This window comes from Hermetia illucens, chromosome 4 (genome assembly GCF_905115235.1).
Source record: "Hermetia illucens chromosome 4, iHerIll2.2.curated.20191125, whole genome shotgun sequence".
NCBI classification, from domain to species: domain Eukaryota; kingdom Metazoa; phylum Arthropoda; class Insecta; order Diptera; family Stratiomyidae; genus Hermetia; species Hermetia illucens.
The window spans coordinates 99,042,413-99,065,880 of record NC_051852.1 but is presented as its reverse complement, the minus strand read 5'-3'; the positions used below and the strand labels follow the sequence as shown (position 1 = coordinate 99,065,880).

Genomic DNA, 23,468 nt, shown 5'->3' with positions numbered 1-23,468 from the left:
CTAAATTAATGGCGGCTCTCAAAAGGCAAATGGACTGCGCGGTTCATTGGCAACGTATCTGGTTGAATCCTAAATGAGCACGGAGGTTTTCAATCTTACTTGCACAAGATTAGAAAGGAAGCCATGATCTCCTGATTGTGTGTTTTGGGTGACGTTATGGACGACGCCGATCACATTTTTTTTTGTTGAAGATGAGATGGGATGTGTCAATAATTTTCTTTAAAAAGAGGGGAGCTCATTGTCGGGGAGATACTGAAGATTGCTGACAGGTGGAGCCGTGTTGCGCATTATGTTCGGGTTCCTTCTGCTGCAACGAAAATAAAGCTCGACCGGTGAGGAGTGGGGTGGTAAGGGGTTCATTTAATTTAACAGCTCCCTTCTTCTTCCTTCCGGTTGGTGAAAGGAATTCCCTGATTTGAAGGCTCCGCAAAGCGAGAAGTAATGTGACAAATGATTCCAGATTAGCTCTCTGATGATGAGGGGGTGTTAGTAGTAGTCTGACGGCGTACCGTTGCGGGAGTCCAACACATACACCTACCCTACTCAATAAACAAAAACAATAATATGGCTGCTTTCCTTGGCAATTTTTCGAAGGTTGACGCAAAACTTGACACTCCTCGAGATTCCATTGCATGGTGACCGTGTGGACACTTCTAAACAGCTGTTTCCCAATCAGCTCACTTAGCAAAAGCGCGAAAGTAGCTGTGCAGGTTGCGTTCTATTTATGGCTCCTTCCCACCACACCCTCTACTCGAGGTAAAGTCTATAGCCACAAAAATCTCCAATGTGAAGAGGAGCAGTTGGGCAATTTGATTAAAGTGAGTAATGAACATCAAATTCCTTTTTTCTTTGAAATATGTTATTCAGCCTTTCCAAAATATCCTAAATAATTTAGTATGAAAACTTGAAATTTTCTATACCCTGAACTGGATACAGTGCACATTAAAATGATTCAGCGTCACGTCCAATACGCGATTGAAACGGTAACGACCGCTGACTACTACAATAAATTATGCAGGAATTTGAAAACAACGAGAATGATAATAACAATCAACAAAGCAATGGAGAATCAGTTAAAGAACTCGTTTTAGCTCTCCCGACGTGATTGAACGTAGAAATTCCATTCTCACTGCGCAAGAACTTCACATGTTTTTCTCATTATACACATCGAGTCAATGAAGCAAGAGCGGCAAGAAGGGTCATTGATGTGGATATTTTGCCATAAAGAAAACGTGCCCACTTGGAGCCAAGCTCCACTGTCCCATGGTTTCCAGCGGACCACTGGACACATGTGTACATCTGTATGGCCATAGGTATCCACTGTATTTCGCGTGTACAATTGCCAAGTACCTGCAAAAGGTGCGGTTTCGGGTACCATTTGTCAGGTAATTCCCACAACCAAGAGGAGCGTCAACGGCTTACGTAAGTAAATGAAGTCATATCAAAATAGCTTTGTGGAAAGGATTTATGTGTACTGGCTATCTCTAAATATATTGAGGTCATGGCAACTTCCTATCTGGAATAATAACTCTTCTCCAAATATGAGCTCCACAGAGAATAGTTCCCGGTCACAAACCAATCAATCGACAACCTCACCAGAAGCCAATTATGCTTCCTCCTTTATAAACTCAATATTTGTGGGTTGTAGTTTGTAATCCGCCTTTATGACCATACAAATTACACACTTGCATACTTATTTAAAGAACACTTTCTAGAACTTTTTTCTAACAAATTCTTTTTCCATTTCCAGACTCCTTCCGTCACTCATTTGCATAGTTGAAGACATTTAAAGGTAAGTCAACATTCTTGCTCCCATGCCTGCAGTTTGAACAAGAAAAGCAAATAGTTTAGCAATTAAGTTCTAAGTTACTACATACTTTGATAAAGGCCCCACACGCAATTCTCCACTTCATTATTTAGCGTGAAGTGGGGTGGCTTCCCACCTCCAAACTTTATGACGTAATTCCGTGTACCTTTTGTCGCGAGAAATCCTTGTCTGGCTGAACACGCTACAGGAAAATAATGATGTTTTCCCAGTCATGCTCCAGGAAACTATGGCTGGCAATTAGGGGCTGTGAAATTCACCCATCCACAAGTCAGGGCAGTTCATTGCACCACGGATGTGCATACGTACGTAGTTAGTGAAATGCTATTTATTGGAAAGTAAAGTCGACTCCTTAATGAAACAAACCAAATTACGTAACTTTTTCATCCACATGGATCTGATATTTAAAGCAGAACGTAGCAGTTATAACACCTTTAAGTGGTTATGTTCCTCAATTCTGAAATACTGCTGAATTAGATCTTTTATTAAAGATTCCCAATAAGTAAACTCCAAGTCCCCTGAAAGTCAGGGCAAAGTCCATGGTTCCTAACTTTTTGTCCCACTAGTATCAAACAGAATGAAAAGCATTCACTGTATCCACAACAATGGCCCTCGTGGGGCTAGAAACCAGAAACTCTGTACTAGATATTTACACTGCATCATATTGTCTTCATGCGTGCTTATTATGTGTATCGCCAAATCCGCCTTCAACCAGTCTCCAATTCAATTGTTTCAACTTTTTTTGTCAGTCCATTTTGCAATTCAACATATATTAGCTGAAAATTATGGCAACGACCTAATATGCAAACAACAATGAGACATGCCGCGTTCGCATTCTGAATCATCAACGGACGACTGGTTACACAATTGCAAAGTGGAAGCGGAGGTGGAGCATGATGAAGGTGGTGACTTATAACTGAGATACTATTTGGATAATTTGCCATAGACTAACGCCACTGTGGCGCGCCAGAGGCTTTGTATTACTGCTATGAGCACGGAGGGATAGGTTGTGGGCGAATTTTTCCGATTCATAGTATTTATTTACACATGGACTCATGCGGAAGTATTCATGCAAACGTTTTATTGGCCATTAAACGGACTAGATACATAGGGCAGGAAGCATGGGGCAATTTTAGCTTCAAGGGTTCTACACAAAGAGCTTCCCCTAGGGAATGTGATTTGGTAAACCCCCGTCTATCTTTGACATTCATAGCAGGTGCAGCTTCCTTTCCCCCGTTTTGTCAATATTGAGGAAAGCGAAAAAGGTATTGACGGAAAAAATAGTTCGATATGTAACAATTTGAAACTCATTGGAACTGATGAGAATTGGCTAATCAACTTCGTAATCCGCAGCATGAACCACTACCAACTAAGAAATAATAATAAATGTTAGCGCAACAATTCAATTAGATCGGGGCCTTGAAGTGTGTTAGAGCACTCTATTCAAGACCGTAACGGTACACTACAGAATTACAGTACCCTTTAGGAGGCAATGTGGTCAGCACTGCGCACGTCTGAGATTATTACCCTGATTTGACATAGTTATTCGACGTCAAATCACAATACAAATCCGACTGCCACCAGTGAGATTTAAACCGCGGCCTTCCGTATAACAGTCTTGTGCCCTAACCACTCAGCTATCCTGACACTAAGAACCACCAACAAATGAGCCCCCAATAATGGCTGTCAACTGAGCGGCCATCTTTAAATATCTTGACTAATATTCAAGATATTATAATCTAAAAGAAAGATCTAAAATTTGTGACGGTTCCATCATCATCAACATCATCATCAACGGCGCAACAACCGGCATCCGGTCTAGGCGACGGTTCCAACGGGTTTATAATTGCGAGATAGCCAGAATGACCATACAGATTGACCAAGATCAACTACAAAGATTGAACTATCCCAAAAACCTAATGATATGCGCGCGAAGGCCCTTTAGTACCTGACTGCAGCTCTACTGAAGTGTCCTGTTGACAAGTACTTGCCCGCTTCTAGACTAATCGGACCCGGGAATGTAGAGAGCTGAGTTCTTTTGACACTTTAGTCCCTCTCATGTAATTTTGTCATTGTTCTGTTGCGATATGAGTGCAGCAGATAATTAGGTAGGTATCAGTGGCTGCTCCAAGGAGCCTAATTAACGGTATGACACTCATGACTGTTGTGGTAAGAAGGCAGAGTCCAGTTGACTCAGATCTTCAGAACCAGCCCGTAGTATTCACTAAGGAAAGCTACGGTCTACCCTGCAACTGGATATCTTCCTGAAGTCCTCAAAGAATGGTTTGCCTAGTGTCCGTAGCCTGTCTCTATCTAGAGTTAGCTAGTCGCAAAAGAAATATCTGATGGCATGATTCCATATAGGCCAGGGTCCCATGCAGATCGCCGTAATATTGTATCCATTTACATGTGTCTGCTACAAGAGCTCCTACCATCGCTCATTTTTTCTGGAGACCCATCGGTAAGCTTCCGGTATGCATTATACTTCAAACCCAAGACAGCGCACGACTCCGTTATTATGTTGTGTATCCGAGAAAACTTCGGCTTCAAAGACCATCTTTCATCCGTCGGTGAAGAATACTGTGTGGTAGCCTTGCACACGTCGCCGGACATCCATTCTGCCCTGGTTAGAAAGACCACAGCAAAGTTCCTCGTGTAGCTCAGCTTGCGAATGGCGTAGTCCGTAGAGAACGCTCGCCCTTCCATGATTTTACTCATAACATAAAATCATCAAGTCGTCGAGCGATATTATCCAATGCGTTAAGTACACGTCGAATCCTATCCTAGTTAAGGCTTCCTTGATGGCGTTGGTACTAACATTGTTGAATGCTCACTCCATATACAAGGATTCATCTGCTTGTATTGTAGCGACCGCTCAACCGTGCTGATTACTTCATGAAGAGCGGTTTCTGTGGATTTGCCTTTAATGTAGGCTTGCTGAGATTTGGAGAAGGGCATTTTCTCCATAATCATAATAATAAATTGATTTCCAGGATGCGTTCTGAGTCTTCAATACGAAAGAACTGAGGTTGGTTGATCGAAAGTCCTCTGCCATAGCCGCGCCTGGCCGCTTTTAATATAAAAACCTCAGGCTTGCATCTCCAAGAGTGTGGTAAATATTCCAAAGAAATACAGCTCCGGTAAAGCTCGACTTTATGTAGCATGCCTGTCATGCCATCTGAGCCCAAAGATTTATGTGCGAAAAAGCTGTTTATAACCCAACCAAATTTATCCTTTACCGATTTGATAGGCTCACATGAGTGGGATTGCATACCATCCAAGCAAGACTCTGACTCACAATCCTCGCCGCTGCCGGGGAAGTACATCTGAACCAGCAGCGAGAAGGTTTCATCGGAAGATTCCGTCCAGTAGCGTTCCGACTTTGTAAGAAAAGATATCGTCCTGTATTCCTGAATCTTATTGAGCCTCGCAGTTTGGCTAGTGCTTTTAATCTTCTGACAATAGTCCAATCAGTACCGCCCCTTTGCAGGCGATGGCCGACCTGTACCTTTTCTACGGACAGTACTTGTATCTCTGCTAATATTTCTGCCTATTCCAGATGAAGATCTCCGTGATCAGCTTCCTGAAGCTGGACAGATCTTCTTTCCGCCACGGTGGCAATATCTCCTTATTTATTTAGCGCAATACGAGACTTTAAAGGCGATATCGAATGTCTTTTCTAGAGCCCCGAACTTTCACTCCAGTTCGTCTGTGGTACCAATGTTATCAATTTATGCACCGGAGAGTTTGTTCTTGATAACTTGACCTAACGTCCATCCATCCATCCTTCCGATATCTCTGAAAGGGTTGGAGACTTCTACAGCGAGGTCTCTGGTCAGACGCTCTCCAGCTCCCCAGCTTTAAAGTCCTATTGTCGGTTAATAGACTGTTGTCAAGGACCTTCTCTGAGCCGTCACGTTCTGAACTGGGAAAATGGAATGTTGGTGTACTGCCCCTGTTACAAGAGAATAGATGCGTATTGGTAATAAATTCTAAAAAAGCCTCACGTCTTTCATTGATTCTCGAGCTACCCCAAAATGTATGCCTCGCATTTGCCTCGTAACCTATCAACAGATTGGGCTTCTTTGCTGTGAAGGTGGACGCCAAATGTTATGGCTCTTCTGGTGGAGCTGATGAGCCGTGAGCCATGTAAACAGAATAGACATACACCTTCTCTGACCCCGCCTGCTCCAGTTTGACCACCCTTACGTTGCTGGAAGTCAGATCTTGACACAAGTGCAGGTTCTTTGTAGCTACGAAGCATGACCTAGGTCTGTTCCGTCCAGTGCCTTTTGTCCCGTGGAATACATTGTAATGTTTTCTTTGGAGCCCTTTTATGGTTCGCTCTATTCCGATCCAGGCTTACTGTATTAATGTGAGGTCGATGTCTTCCTTTCGGGGGAATACTAGCAAATTCGCTGTGATGTGCTTCGATAGCTGCAGATTTATATGCGCTACCCTCAGCATAATCTGCTTATGTAGAGGGTTCGACTGTTCTCGACGTACCGTCGATCTTCATCTCCTTCAACAGTTTGTTGACATCGTCGAGTGGATCCAGGTCGTAATTTGGTTTTGCGAGGTGGAACACTTTCGCCTTTCCGTTACTCACTTCGAACCGCACTTTATAATCCGCCTTCTCTAGTGCCTTCAGAGACTCTCTATTCGTGTATAGCAGAAAAGGTTGGCTGAGAGATTTCGTCTCCTTGATAACTGCGAAGTTACCCCCATCCTCGAGCCTGAAGGCGGAAGGATTAGACGAGCTTGTCCAGCGCGAACCGAGAAAGTTCCTGGAGAATTGGTTCTCGCATGCTATGACATGGAACTTACGGATCACTTGGGAGAAATTAGAGCTGAGGCTGAATCCCCTCTGTTCGCTTTTGTCGGCCAGGAGATGCTCGAGCGCCTTTTCAATTTTCACAAACGCACTCAGTGCTATCTCTTTTGTTTCTATGGCAAGCTGGAATACTATACATCCGTAGCTGATATAGGGCAGTTCCCCGCTAGCAGAATTGCCATCTGCCAGCGCCACACGTAAATAACCACGGCCACGTCACTAAAGCGTTTTGCAGTTCGTGCCTGGTTGGCGGATTTTGCTTTTTACCTGGTCGCAGAGGCTTGTTTGCTGCTTGGCGTCCACTCTGCCCCACTTGTGTTGCTGTTCAGCGTCTTCTTAAGATTGATTGCGTTAGTTGTTGTATTTTTCGCCAACCCCCAGCTCTGGAATCTTCCTCAGAATGTGTATGGCCTTCTGATACTAGCGCTTAAACAGACTCCGCTTCTTTGCTGGTTTCCAATGGCTGACACTCTTGTGAGCCCTTGCTTTAGGAGGGACCCCCGATGTTGACGGTTTCCGATTACTAGGCTGGTAATCGCTACACCCACTTCTACTGGAGTAATTCCTGAGCTGGAAACCATACGAAACTCCCATTAGCCACCCAAGTCACGGCGTATGCTTTGGCTTGGGGTCCTGTTAGCCCTTTTCAAGTGCAAAAAGGACGATTCCCGGGCTGTTGCTTCGCTTTCGGATTTCCCCCGTCAAATCTGCTTGTCTGTAATGCATGAGTAGCAAGGAAACAGATCCTCGTCAGCTCGGCAATGCACACTGTTGGCCCGTCCGAAGATAGTTTCCAGCAGCCACCACGGAGAAATCCGGTGAGATCTTGCCGGATTATACAATCTTAACATGATACATTATCAGTGCAGGTCGCCTGGAATGCACCAAAACCTGAAATATATTAGGGGCCTCCCCCAAAACCTAATATATTATATATAACGGGGAATATCACGAAAATTTAACGGGATACGTACGCGAAGGTAAGTTTGAAAAATAGAAAAAATACCCGGTGGACAGCTTGTGTTTAGGTTCGAGCTCATGTTTTTTTCTAGGCAGCGCATTATAAATCCGTATAACATCTAAAATTTTTCTGCTGACAGGTTTGCATAAAATTAATGGCTAAAATGGTTCCAGAACGGATCAATGAATACTTTGAAAGCTTGATCGATAGACATGGGGTTGACCTCCGCTCTGAATAGTCACGCGCCGACTACAATAAACCATTCGGATCATTAAGTAGCAGTGTGCGAAGTTGAAATCGCGTTCTATCTGCGCACGTGCTTCATAGAGATAAAATCTGAGAGGAATTTGAAGTGAAAAGGGGAGTCCACCAGGGTTGCATTTTGTCACTGATAATAATATTGACAAGGGATGTCGCACTGCGTCCTAAGAGAACTATTGTGCCCTTTACTGGTTATAGTGTACTTATAAACTATATTATGTCGTTTAAACCTATAACCGCCTCCACAGAATAGTTTTAGCCCCTGTGGAGGCGGCGTTGGTCCTTTACTGGCCAACTCGTGTGGCGTATATTTCCGCCTGAAATATACTGGCATACTTCAAAGTACGTTTTCCTTACACGAATGACCCCGTACGGGATAGTGTAACAGGTAATCAGTTTCTGGTTTAAGCAGCATGTCAGTGCCACGCTCTCCCAGTTTGCCCTGTTGCTCCAACGTTTTTCAAACTTCTTGTCCAAGTGAAAGTCATATTATATGTATCAGTAATGTTATGAGATATATATTAAAAATTGGGGATGCTCTGGATAATCCCGTACATTTTGAAGATCGCCCTCTTTGCCTACATCTGTATGTGCAGATGGAGGGAAGTCAATTCAAGAAGGTTCTCTAGCCAACCACAACGGCTTGTTTTGGTACGATCATACACTCTGTTTTATAGCAGCGGACCAAGAACAGACCCCTGTGGTTATATTAACCTATCTTCCCAGTGTGAAGGAGTTTGTTGTTTGGTTTCCAACTATGTATCGATGGGTTCTAGAGTTGAAATGTGTTCGTACCTAAGTCGAAGATAAGCCATGTAGTCAATGTCCAAAAAATGCAACATCACCAGAAATCATTAAGCAAGTGCATTTATTGTATTTGTATTGTTTGTGTTAGACCAGACGCGCAGAGTAGGCTGGATTTCACTACCCCTGCGATAAGCAGCTTCCAACTATGTATATGAAGCTTTCCAATATTTGTCATCAACCCGATTTTTGTCAAAGATGAATCAACCTTCTGCTGCCTCAGCTTGGCATAGATGATTATCCCACATATTAATAAAATTATGTTTACTACGATGGGTAGCGGAAACTCCTTTTTTTCGCCCCCCAGGTGTAGTTTGACCATTTGTAATCGTATCCTGAATATTTTCATTTCGATATATTATAGTTACATGCTCGCGGGGAGTTTGGCAACTAACATACCACTAAGTCATCGGTTAAAACAATCAACGCTGCTTCGTCCAACACGTAAGAGCCAATTTTACATAATGTTGCACAGACGCTCTCTCAATGCAGAATTTAAAAGAACAATTACGCTCACAATATACTGGTTTGGCCCATCATCCGTAATAGAGAAGCCTCTCTGAAGGGTTAGCCTTGCTAGGTAGTTTAGCCAAAGTGCTCTTAATAGAACTCCAATTAACCGATTGAAGGGCATTCAGCGGCCATCGCTTTCCACCCAGATCCTCGTTCGTCATTATTGCATCGATCCTAAAATGAACAATTCGAATCCTGTGCTGCAGCTCCTATTGGCCATTGGGCAGAAACATTCCTTCCACCATATACTATTCAAATGAGCTTGTAAGCCACTGGGGTTTGATCTTAGCTTTGTTCGGAATGCAGTCCGATCTTGAAGTTTTATTACTTCCAATCCGGACATTCTCGTGGTTCGTTCTCGGAAATCAAGGCATCTATGTCCCTCCCTACTGAATCTAAACATATGTGATTGCCTTTAAGTTCTATGTGGGGTAGCGTGACAACCAAACTTATGTGCCATTACAGTCAGTCTCTGAAAATGTATTTTCCGAGAAGCTCTAACTCTTCAGCCACTGTTCTGCATAACATAGTTCTACTGTCGACAATCCTGAGATAGTGGGTTCTATTGCATGACATATCCCGCAATACTCTTTCCCATTGTGTCATCTATGAACTGCTACTTCCATGCTCTAATCAACATGTCCACAGACCTCCTTCGCATCGACCGGTAAGGGCAATATAAATGGCATGGTCCACAATGAGAAGAAAAATTATCGATAACAAAATACAATCCTGGCTTTCTCCGCTTCCGACTTCGATGTCGTACTCATAATCGTTGTTAGTTCCTCTATGGTGCTGCGTAGAGCATTCCAGGTACACTTCCTCTTAGCGTTGCCGAAATCGATGAAAAGCAAGTGGCAGACTCCACAATAACCCGAAGAATGTTAATGTGATCGGCACAACAGGATACAGAACGGAAACCAGCCCGCTTTCTGTTGTTCAAGCTTCGTAGTTGTTCTTCGGAAAGAAGCACACAAATATATGTAGTACCTGTCTAACTGTCGCATTCAAAACGGATGCGCTTCTTCGCAGCGATTATCCCTAACTTTCACTCCCTATGAAAGATCTCAAATTCCCAGGATTTACGATTGAGTGGAAATAGCAATTCTGATTGAGATAATTTCGCTTCTATTTGGAGAAGTGGTCCGTATCCGCATTTTACCATGACTATCGGTTCCATCCAGGAGATATGGAACTTCACCAGATTCTACATGATTGAGAGTCGTAGTGAAATGTTCCTTTCACACTTTAAGCTGCCCGTCATTGTGATTACTCATCCGACTGTTAATATCCTTCATTGAACAATCGCCAGGCTTGTGACCACCTGGAAGTCTTTTCCCAATACCGTATAGAGTTTTGAAGTCGTTATTATTTGCTGAGGGTTCTGCTTCTAAGACAGCGCAATGTTAAATTTTCTTTTATCACGGTCCGCACTACGCTGCACTTACCGAGATTTGTCACGGAATCAAGTCTCGAGTCCACCACACTCATCGTCGCTCGCAGTGACCTCGCTATACCGCAGCGTCTCCCAGAAATTGCTGAAATAGCTGGCGAGGCCAATGTCTGCCCCCAAAAAAGGGCAACGTAGAATTGTCCAGGTTCCCATGTTTAAAGTTTATTTTAAGCACTATCTCATCAGACATTTCAAGAGGAATTCTTTTTCACTCCCATTTCCCTCAACACATTAACATTAGTTGCTCCATGCAGGAAAATGCCACTAAATGAATCAGCGCAGAATTTCCAAAATGCAAATTTTCTATTATAGGAAATGACTAAGTTAAAACTATAGTATATTATCGTATCCGTATTTAGTTTTCAATATTCAGATAAAACGTACATTGTTCCCAACTCAGCTATTAGGATTCATTTCCATGCGATTTAAAATTCATCCCTTCCCTCAATAGCAAGCGAAAAACTATTTGTGATAAATAAAAACTTAAACGACTGTGCAGAGTGGGTATTTTGCAACAAATGGAATGATGCCAGAGAAATAGTACGGCGTGGATGACTGTGTGGATCATTTTGCATTCTGCGGAAGGCTTACGTCACGAAAATTCATAAAAGCCATGACTACTGTGTCGCCTAAAATGCCAAACCATCATGAATTATGCGAAATCTTTTGCAACAAAACAATGCGGAAATTGCAGCGTCGCTTGCAATATTCGAGAATGCAATGTAGTCGGCGTTGGATGCAGAGAGGAAAACGCATTCACAGAACTTGAGTTCGAGACGGAATTTATCTGTCTGGCGTAGATCAAGTTTGTAGCCCGGAAATGCTGCGTTCTTTGGTGTTTTAATAAATATTAATTGAAGTTGTTGTTTCTGTTGATATACTTGCATACGTACCTAGTTTTTACATAAAACATAAGTTTGTAAAATGTAATTCGCCTCTATAGTCACATACATACTCGGACAGTGGATCAAATGCATAATCGGACACATCGAAATTACCGATGCAGTATCTACGAAATAACAATTCCGTACGAGCGGCGAAGTAACGTAGTTGGACTCTGGAGAATTATCCTCTGGCTCTTGTCACATTAATGGCAATGTGCTTTTGTATTCTGGAAAGCCAAGTTGCTTCTGACGACTACCCCGAGGCTCGCTCTCTTGTCCTGGGAGGCAGTTCCTAACAGAATTGCAAACTGAAAGATAAGATTCCAGTCCAGGTTAAGTACCATCACAATTGTACAATGCTACGCACCAATGAAGACTTCCAATATAGTGGAGAAAGATGCTTTCTACGAGCAATTACACGCAGTTCAGAGGAGACTTTCTAAAGGTGAGATTGTGATCGTGATGGGTGATCTGAATGCTAAAGTGGGATCTGAAAAAACACGGTGACGGTGAGTGGTGCGTGGGTTTCTGCAACTTCCACCGCCTCGTCATTGGTGGCACATTGTTCGAAAAGGTAGCCTGCCATAAGGTCAGTTGGGTTTCAACTGACTGAGGCCGTACGAGTGAGTAATCAGAACAACCACTTCGCGATCAGCAGTAGATTTAGGAGTTATCTCCTGGATGTGCGCAACAAGAGAGGGGCTGATATCGGCCTTGAAAGAGATCACCATCTGATGGTCACTTACGATCGCTTATGTGTTGCGTCCACCACTTCTCGATGAGGGGGAGGGGGGAGGGTGGTGTCTACGTGCCCCCTGCCTTCGCAAAGATAGTAGCTAAAACAATGCTGGAACGCATCAAAGAAAATCTCGGAAGCTTGACAGAGTGCAGGCTGGTTTCCGCTCCGGATCCTCCTGCATGGACCACTTCTACACCCTACTAATCATTTTGGAATAGTGCCAAGAATTTAGATCACTGCTTCACCAGCTCTTCATCGTTTTCGAGAAAACAATAGCGTGAACAGGGGAGTGTATCTGGAGTGCTTTATTCAGGGGGGCATTCCGGAGAAACTAATGACTATTATCAGAGTGACATATGATGGCGCAAAATGTCACCTGCCGCAAAATTTTTTGAGGATTTTGAAGTCCAAGGCGGCGTTCGCCAAGGCTCTTGTCACCGATATTATTTCTTCTTGTTATCGATGCGTTCTTCAGGCTGCCTTGTCCGGAGGACGTGGAGGAATTGAATGAACTATGACATGTTTCGTCAAACACCTCGTCTGCGCTGCTGACATCTGTTTGCTCTCTCACTCTTTTAACTGGGTCATGGACCTCGGCCAAGTGACTCTAGATAAGGAAAGAGAGGCAAGTAGATTTGGAATGAAGATAAACACCAACAAAACGGAGGTTCTCAGTCTGACAGGTCATCGCACTTTCTCCATCTGCATTAGGGGGCAGAACATCACAGACGTTAATCAATCTGTATATTTGGGAAGCCGACAATAGCACCGAACTGAATGTTGCCCGACGCATTAGCACCGCAACAGATCCATTTTCGATGTCGTGGTTATAATCGGGAAATGCAGTTATCTCAACACCAAAATCAAGTTGGGAATGTTCTGTGCAAGAATGTTTTCTGTGTTACTATATAGAAGTAGCTCATGCAAAGTGAAGTCCACCATTACCGAAAAGCTCCAAGCCTTCGTCAATACTTGTCTGCGTCGCATCATCAGAGTAGAGTTGTTGAGAATACTATCTCAAACGAAGAACTTGGTCGGCACACAGGTTTGGCACTCGTACGCGATGTGATTGGACCAAGAAAGTGACAATGGATAGGTCACACATTAAGGAAGGGCATTACGAGCTTCGCCCGGCAGTGGAATCCACTCCCCCAAGATGGCCGACGAGTGGGTTCCCCCAAGGACACTTGACGGAGAACAGTAGAGGATGAGATCATGCGTTTTGGGAAGTCGGACGGAGGGGCGAGCTATAGGGCATTTCAGTTAGCCGCGAACGATGGCGCGTAGATGTGGTTGACACACGATAGCTGACCAATGGGTGAATGGCAACCATATAACCTTATCATTCAGGTCTCTAATCAGCATCGCAATGCCACCTTGCAAAGCCTCACCTGGATTACGTTCAGTTGCACAAAAGAAACCTCTTTTGGCTCTGCATTGAAAGTCACCCCTCAAGGTGCGGATTACGGGTTTGTTGAGTTGCTCGCAATTCTTTCAGAAAATCTTGTAGTCTTATCTTGTATATGAAACCGGTTTTCGAATCGAAGATCGCCTCTTATAGATCGTGTTCTCTTCCACACTGGATTCGCGACTGGTTCCGACAGGCTTTCCAAAATATAACAACTCAGTGCCGCAGTTTTAGCATACGATTTTTGGTGCTTTGTCTTTCATTGATGGATGGATGGATGAGGATTATTTATAATATAAAAAATGTAAAGAAAGTCTGCGAATATTGGAGTTGTACCAGAAGTAGGTCCGCCAGAGAGAAAGGGCACATGGTTCCGTTAAATTAATTCATTTGTAGTTGTTACTAATCAGAGCGCTTTTACATTTCCGTGAGTAATATTTTTTTATCTCAGCACCAAACGGCTAATCCAGACTTTGGGATCATACTTTGCTTTCAGTAATATCAACCCCTATCTCAAGAAATGTCATGAACAATGAGAGAACACTGTTGGATTTTCAACTTTTAAGGGGGCTGGAAAGAATTCCTGAACACTCCACATACTCATATGTAGCATCATAGTAGGGTGGAGTCGGTTGCCAATCGTATAGAATCTTGTACCGTCATGAAAATATTAGCAGCAGTCTACAGGCCGTTATCATTTTCAATATTTTTCTATGGGAATGAGAGGTTTGTATATCCGCATTTAATATCTAAATTCATAGACATAATTTTTCTGCAAAATCAGTAAGATTACCACCTATGGAATCCTGTCGCTGGCGGAATTACTTCAGCTCTTCTTTGACTATTGTACTCGTATAAGCACTAAAAATCATAGACAACCAACTCCCATAATAAAAATGCAAATTTCGCCAATTCCGTTGCTGTATAATATGTCCAAATACGTGTTCGCTATCACGTTCAAATGTGTGATACTTGATATGTCAATTCTGTTAATGTCGCATAGAGGCACACACTTTGGTACACACCCGCTTACATAAAGTAGCTAAAATGGCTCAAGTGTTATTCCTGATAAATTTGTTTGCATTTCATTAGTCGCTGTTGCTCTCTGTGATTCAATTCGACACACAACAAACATGCATTCGTAATCTGTTTGCATAAATTCGCCGAGTGGATTTGTCAGTGCAATGTTGTTTTCGGACTACATGCATGGTTATTTACGTAAAACGCGTGTCTTTTTAGTAATTTGCTGCTACATTTTGCAAGCATATGCTCTACATGAGTTGATGTTCCATATTTTTTATGTTTTTCAAAAATGTCCGTTCATATCATTTTCAAGCATTTCAAAAGTTCCAATATTAGACTCTAGCAGGAGAAATTATTGTTACCGCAAACATGGTCCTCATTCAGAATGTTGTATTAACGAGGATGATTCCTGAGAGATTTCAAAGTCGAACATTTTGACGCCTCATTCTCTTATTTGGTACCCAATAGCAAACATGAGGCTAGTTTTGGAAAGTTTTAAGCCTTTTTTTTGATGCCTAACTAACTAAGACTTTTTTTATGCCTAACTATTTGTCCAAAAAGACCTACAACTGCTACGCCAGCTCTCGGAGAAACACTGAATGGAAAAGTATCCTGATAGTCAGTACGACCGTCTCCAAATGAATTATGAGTACAGACAGATAAGTAGATTCCGGGTGACTTTTAACACCGGAGATCATTTCTAACATCCCAAATAATGACACTAAGGTTCACTTATAAACTTAACTTAAATTAGCATTAAATCCCCCTAAATTGAAGAAGTTAGAGAATATTCTTCTTTTAGAAAGTGCCCTTCAATTTGGAAATTGCCCTGTACCCTTAAATCCACGAGAAGGTCAACTCAGGAGCTTTCCACGAAATGTGACGTAGGCACAGGAGAAGTCAATAGAGTGCCGAAACAGACTCTCTCTACAAGATGGAAAGTGCATCACAAACATGGCTAACACGATCAAGGTAATTCATGGATAGAGGGGTGAAGCAACAATAAGTGCCAAATTTGCTTACTCCAAAGTATAAAAGCTACGAAAAGAAAAATTCTCCTGGTTAGCATACCTAAAAGCTAAGAGTATGTCTCGCTTCCCCCAAAAAAGTAAGTTAAAATATCGATTACTTAATAAGCGTGGTAACAAGCACAGAGTTTCCAACAAACGAATCACAAAAAAGTAAAAATTAAAGCTAAAATTTATGTAAATTAAGAATTAAGCAAAAAGTAAAAGCCGACAACATACTAGAGAATTTTATTTGGAATACGAACGGCTGAGGTCTGAAACTGAGTACCGGTAACTCCAGTGTGTAGGCAATTAGAGTTTACATTGGCTATCAAAGAAAGGGAGCTTCAAGTCAAATTGGGGAAAGGGCGGGGAACTGCAAGCACACACACAAGCCTCAAAAAATAGTTCCATTGTACTATCTCCTGATATATCTATCCACATGATCTCACCACCTGCATTTGCACCCTTCAAAGATTTTCCTATTCCTCTTTTTAAAACATAGCACATTTTTTCACTTGCCGACACTAGTTTGAATTTCCTGTTTTTTTTTTTAATTTTCGTGCAGGCCAAAAGCTTGGTACCTTTCCATTAGCAAAGATGCTCGATTACCCTGTTTTCGATATCAGGATCATTTCGTTTAGTCGACTGAGTTTAAGTAGAATCGCCATATTAGCTAGATTAAAACATATACCTCCTGCTCACACCTTTGTGGAGTATAAGACATCAAAACAATCTCATCGTTTTTTTTGCCCTGAATTTGCAGTGAGGCTATGCTTCTGTTTTATTATCATCTCCCTTAATGTGATAAGTGTCCGGATGACTGAGCTCTCGTAGCAGAAGTTCGTGGTTCGAATCTGGCAGAGGAATTGGTTATCGTGACTGTCGACTCAGCTGTGAATGAATACCTGAGTCAAAACAGAGTAATAACCTCGGGCGAGCGCAATCCTGACCACATTGCCTCCTATAGTGTACCATTACCGTCTAGAATGATGTGCACTAACACACTGCAAGGCCCTGATCCAATATAAATTTTTGTGCCAACGATTATTATTAGTGTGATAAGCTCAAAAGAGCAAGACAAATAACGAATGAGCACAAACATCCATGACCAGTTAACGTAACGACAGGATTGAGGGGTTCTATCTTCAACCACCTCGCCGTCAAATGGGTGATGCGACCTCACCCATTCTGCAGCAGGTATTCTTTCGCTACCAATAGCATAGTATATATTTCTACCAGAAATACGCTCGTTTTCCGAGGCCATCGATGCTCTTGAAGTGTGTGCCGTTGCACCGTCTTCTTCGAATCAAATGACCCTTAAGTTCAACTCATCTAGGTAAGAAAAAAATCCTGTCATTTATTTACATACCGGTCCGAATTCACTATCACTGCGACTTCATTTTCCTTAACGAACCACTCCAGGGACCAATAATTCCAGCTGAGGAAAATACACAAAGCACTGGGACTTTATGTGAGTACAAGCGCCTCTTATGAAATTTTCGAAAATTGGTACCAATTCATTAACCCATATTTTGTTTGTTGATAGATCCACAACAATGCAAATGGGCCTTCATCACTAAAAAACAATAGCGTCCTCAGGAGCGGCTTGAAGAAGAACCTCAAACGCGTTCATCTGAAAATTAAACTCACGTTCAGAAAGTTTCTGTATAATCACCATTTTGTAAGAATGGAAATGAAAATTGTCATGAAAAATGTCCTCACAGAATAACCGGAAAAGCCAAGGGCAGACGCATGTTTTCACCCAAAACGCCGTGGTCATCGCAACATTGAAGCTCTGTGTACGTGATTAGGCGCTTTCCATGTCACATTCACGTGAATTGTGGCTAATGGGTCTTGATAATATATTTCATCTTAGTTCGAGACTTCCCAATAAACATACACTACTCCTTTCCGGCTTTGTGCAACGTGTTTCTGGGGCAACATACTCTTCGAGCATCCTGGCATCGTTGTTCTCATTTCGTGGCATAGCTGAAGACGTCGCCCTGCCCTAATGTGTGACTTGTGGACTGACACACCACTTATGGACTGTCACACCTGCTTTCAAATCAGAGCCTTCCCTCTCAATTCTACCTCCTGTTCTATTCTTCAGAATGCCCCAATAACACGATTAGAATGTGAAGATTTCGAGGAAAAAGACAGTTACTTTTCATTCATTTCATTATCATAGGGATCAGTCATTTTTTCCACAAGAAGTGAAACTTTACAGAATGTTATGGGAGCGAATCGTGGTGAAGTGTTCCTTTCACCTCATAAGGTGAACGCCATAAGGTGAGCGCCAGTGGCAGCAGCTTAATTGAAACTGATAGCATCTTTCCATCGCACAAGTTCAGAAAACACGGCGACATTATCATCGAAATCATCTACTAACATTGCGAATTAACGACATATATTCGATAACCAAATTCCTACCTAATACTGTTAAAATAACTAAAAACAACATTAGAGAAAACCACTAACCTAAGCTTCGATTACACAGCTCAGAAGATCATAGAATTCCTTAAAAAATAGGAAGCCGAAAACATTTTAAGGTTAAACCATTTCTATTACTCAAAGGATATGCGAAAACCAGTTTATTAGGATGGTATTTCCATCCGGGACAACGTCTATTATATTATTGAAAGTCCTCTGCGCTATCCTGCTTCACAGCTATTAATAGTAATAATCGTTGGCGCAACAATCGATTGGATAACGACCTTTGAAGTATGTTAGAGTATTTCACTCAGAACCGCAACTGCACACTACAGGATTACAGTACCTTGTAGGAGGCAATATGCTCAATATTGGGCCGAGATTGTTATCCTGATTTGACTCAACTACTCATTTACAGCTGAGTCGACTGGTATCTGACGTCAAATCACGATACAAGTTCCACTTCCACCAGTAAGATTTGAACCGCGCCCTTCCGTACGACCAGCCGTGAGCTCTAACCACTCAGCTATCCGCACAATTCATAGGAATCGCACACGAAAAAGAGTGTCTCTCATCTCCGGTACGAGTTGTCTCCTCATCTTGTCAATTCCATTGCTTTGGCCAAAAGGAAGGAAGGACACGTTTCTTTATTATATACGGTTAACGTCTCCTTTAATAACCAATCAAATTCTTGGAAAATGACTCGATTGTCGTTACCTACTAATCGCCAACTCCATGCGAATCCGTTGCGTAGAAGATACTTTCTTGCGGCCCCATCTTTTCAAAAAAAGTCTTCCTTTGCCTTTACAGTGAACCACACTGACCATCCTAGTAATATCAAAAGCAAAGCAAGTGAGGAACTCGCCAGGAAGCAGCGATCTTTCCTCTATCCTCCGATCTTTCTCTCAACCTCCTCAGATTACCCCTCACATTCCCTTTATTATTACGTTATGCTGCCATGGGCAGTCGCATCACGTTCTATAAGAACTATTGTGACCCTTTACTGGTTTTAGCATACCTATTAACTATAATGTTTCGTTCAAGCTTATAACCGACCTGAACTTTATTTCGTTCTCAACTTCCAACTGTTTCAACCTGGAATATGGTATTACGTATTTTCCCTGGTGTTCCGACCTACTTTGCACAAGTTTCGGACCCTGTCCCCGGTGATAATTTAGCCTGTAGTGACAGGTGAGTATTCCTAGCATAATCGTTAAGTTCCTCTCGATAAGGTTTAAACAATCTCTCAAGCACTTAGGTTCGTATCCCCTCAAGCAGCAGATATACTCTCTCTTGCTCATTCTCAGTAAATGTCCTATCTTCCTCCTTCTAACAGGCTTGCTTCTGTGGTTTGTTCTATCTCTTCACCAAATTCCCTGAAGCTGTTACGTTTTGCTTTCCTGACCGCAGTTTTGTACTTCTGCCTGTTAAAGAGTTTTTGGACCTCTGTTCTCATTTTGGCTAGGTACCTGTTTCACTAGGGTACATCCCTGACGCGAATGTCGGGCAACTGGCCTCATATGTATCAATGAAGGCTCTGCTGCGGTCTTCCACTACTGTTTTCCAGCTCAATTTCGCCTCCTTCAGAGGAGCCATGTTGTTGCTCAGGTTTTATAAGAAGCCCAATCTGTTCTCTTGAGACTCCTTACAATTCTTTCTACTTCAAATTTACTCCGAAAGTCGAGTTTGATTATTCTGTGATCCGACATAGAGAGCTCACTCGACACCCACCAATTCTTGATCAGTCCGTTCATCAAAGTGTTCCCTAAAGTTATGTCCATGATGGAAGTTCGTCGTATTCTGTAAAAATAATCCCAAATTATCCGCATGCTTCCTACTTGCATATTGCGAATCTGGCCCGGAAACCCCAGAGTTCTTGAGCGAACACTATTCGAATGTTGTGCTGGTTATTGCCTCCGTTAGTGTTTGGAGCTCGTCTCCAATGTGGGAGTATCATCCTCCTGCTCCGACATGGTGCTATCCGCCTTGAGCCCTAGAAGGTCTAGGTCGCCCAGGCTCTCCTCTTCTATGGGCAAAAGGTGCCCTTCCCTGCTCGGCCCTGCCCTGTCAGCTTATATGGCCTGCGCGATTCCTTCGGAGATATCGATAGGACTTCTACTCGAAGTCTCGTCCGACGTATCTTTCCCTAGTTTCTTCCTGTGCACGTGCACAGGTATGCTAAATCTGTAATTGATGAGGCAGGTACGACGAATATTTGCTTCCAGAAATCGGTCATCTATCTCGATTGTGAGAAGTTTAGCCTTCCTCTCTACTTTTCTTTTAAAAACTCTCCATAATCGCGTGGGATCTATGTTTTGAGTGATTAGGATACAGAAGCTTCTCCGTCTCAATCGTTGCGACTTTGGAATGATAGACTGTCACCGTGTGTGCTCCCGATATAACATCCCCAGCACATGTCAAAAGTTCTATTCCAGTATAAGACCTGGTCGATAGAGTATGCTGATGAAGGCGAGCTGCTTATTTCATCTTTTCGAACAACGTACATATGACAATGTCTCCGATGATTTGCTACTCCTCCTTTTACTGCATTAGCGTAGCTAACGGCGGACCTCCTACCTTCATTCCTGACGTACCCGGAATTTCTTCGCTTTTGGATTAGGATTTGGATTCCTTGGGAGGAATTTGTGAGCTTTCCTTCAGATAGCGTACATACCATTTAGCATCTGCCCCACTAAAACTTGTCTCTTTCCTGACATACTGACCTACTTTTGCTGATCCTTGCTTTCTGATCAACAGCCTTTGTTAGTTCCGATCTTTGCAGTAGGCCAGTGTTGACCTTGGCTCCAGTGCTTGCCTTCCCAAAACCAGAAAGAGGTAGGTTGACTCCCAGAAAGCTATTTTCCGCATCAATCTTTCCTGTAGTTCACTACTTTGCTCCCACATTCCCCTTACCTCCGTCCCATTCTTTTTAGCCAACTGCACAAGAACAGGATTCTATCAAAATTGTGGCAACATCCAGCGAACTTTGTTCAAATGTCTATACTGATATTTAAATCAATTACGTGAAATATCACATTAATTTAGTACTTTTAAGGTTACTACGTTATTTGTAAGCTTCTCCCCCCATGAAAATATAGTCACTAAAAGCAAAACATGATTTTGCCACAAAACTTGTTAACTGCCCATAACCCTCTCATTAATGTTTTTTTTTTCTTTAATGAATCAGAATTTTTACTATACGCTATGAAATATTACTTCATAACCATAAAATAAAACAACTTTTGAAAATAAAGTGACCTTCATTTTCTCGTGTCTTTCATTATTATTGTCCCCACAGTAAACTAATCCGGGTCTAATCAAGCCACGTGTGTTTTGGTTGAAGAATTGCGCGTGGTAGCAATAGTCATAGTGAAACCGATTTGAGTTCGGGTGAATGACTATCTCGTGTCTTTTGCCTGGCAAGAATTATATAAACCAAAGCTGGAAGCACCCGACGGGGTGCAACCCCCGAACAATGCGGGACATCGATACAGATAGTGACTCTCCGCTAGCATTTCCCAGGTACAAGGCAATACATCCTGTTTGTCAAGACCAATCCCACCGTCGTCGATGATGAATCGAACAATTATTTAATTATTCCCATATCGACGTGCAATAAGCAAGCAAGGAATTTTCAATTAATAACTTCCTTATCAACCACAAGCACCAGCACGATAACTGTTATCAATGACATAGACTGTTTCATTGAAGTTTCAACCCTGATTTTGGAGCGTAATACTTTACTACGCCTTCTATTGGAACTCATATACCCGCTTATCATCTAGTTTTGGGCGTCAGTCTCCATATCAAATTCTGGCTCAATTTCCTGAACTTTGCTCCAAAACAAATGTGATCCCAGCTCTAATACTTCAATGGAAGCTAACCTTTAAGTGTTAACTCTGCACGAGCGTTACGAACATTACGAATTTATGTTTGGTGGCATTATCGCTTCTGTGGATATTTTTTAAAAAAAGGTGACATTTTCCATTACTAGCAGGAAAACATTCAATTGGAGAAAGGAAAATGTCGCAGAGTATCCGCCCCTCGACGTTCAATTATGAGTTTATTTGTCGCTCGTGGCGCCAAAAAATCGTTCCTGACTCACAATAGCAGGAAATAAACAGTAATCGATTGCGTGATTCGACATGAATTCGCCAAATCATCACAACAGCTTTCCCGTGCTTCCCATTAAATCCGTTTATTGCTTCATGCTTTGTTGTTATCATTCCCGGCATTTGTTTACACGTTTTCTGTTTTCAGTGACTCACATGCATGTTTCTGTTGTTTTCATGTCTTATTTGCATTTTTCAGACTAGATTTGTGGAGAGAGCGGTGAAACAGGTGCATTTAATATACATTTCCACTGAAATCGATGTGCAAAGCGATTAGTAGGGAAGCTAAACAACGTTAATGCTTTGTTGATTCACAGGTTTTCCACTCCTCAAAAGACCTTATAAGCACCGGCGGCTTAATTAGCTGACTAGCGGTTAGATTGCAGGTTGCTTTCCGTCTGCATTATTGATAAGACCATACTTGTATGACGCATTTCAAATAATGGAAAGGAGTTTATTGGGGAGGAGGGGAAGGTCATTCCCGATAAAAACCCATGGCGTCATCCTCGTCAAAAGTGATGACCCATCAATGTAGAGTATCATGGTAAATTTTGAATTCTCAACCCTATCCCGTTAAGGAAAAAGGACGAGGAAGATATGCAGGAGGAGAGAGAAGGCCCTTTCTCTTTAACTCCGTTAAAGAATTGAGGGGGTCATCTCTTCTTAAAACTTACGGCGTTTGAAAAGGTTGATTTACCGACTCTACCTCCGCAAAGGGTATATAGGAGGAAGAAGGTCACCCCTTTCTAAGACCGTTGGAGAATTCTGGCAGTCATCCTCCGATGAACGATTATGATGCCTCGAAACGAGGATCCTTATCATTAAAAAGTCACCCGCTGTTGGAAAGGAGTAGACGAAGAAGGGGAGGCCCCTTTTGTCAACCCCCTTGCACATCGCGACGGTGAACGCCCTCCCTATAGGCTTATTAATGATAAAGCAATAGCTTTTTTCGCGGCTTTCTTAACGGGGGTTTTTCTTCCTCTTACATGCCTTCTTTATTTCCTCCTCCTCCGGGGGTGCGATTGGCAAATCCAACTTTCCCATGATGATGTTAAAAAGATCCTAGTTGGAGTGCTATAATTTTTAAAAGAGTGATCTTCGTCAATTTGCAATGAGGTTTGAGAGAGAGAGAGAGAGACCTTTCCGTTTCTCCGTGCATAGCTTCATTTTTCTCTGTGGGGATGAAGTTCAAAATTAAACCCTACCATTCT

General features: G+C 42.4%; 1 protein-coding gene across 1 annotated transcript in view; it reads left to right on the top strand.

The window, feature by feature from the left end:
- LOC119653373 (xaa-Pro dipeptidase) overlaps positions 1 to 23,468 on the top strand; it is a 370,526-nt gene that overhangs the window by 90,211 nt on the left and 256,847 nt on the right. The window contains exon 2 of the mRNA XM_038057917.1: positions 1,751 to 1,792. The gene's annotated coding sequence lies outside the window, so the exon portion shown is untranslated. The remainder of the gene's footprint in view (positions 1 to 1,750; positions 1,793 to 23,468) is intronic.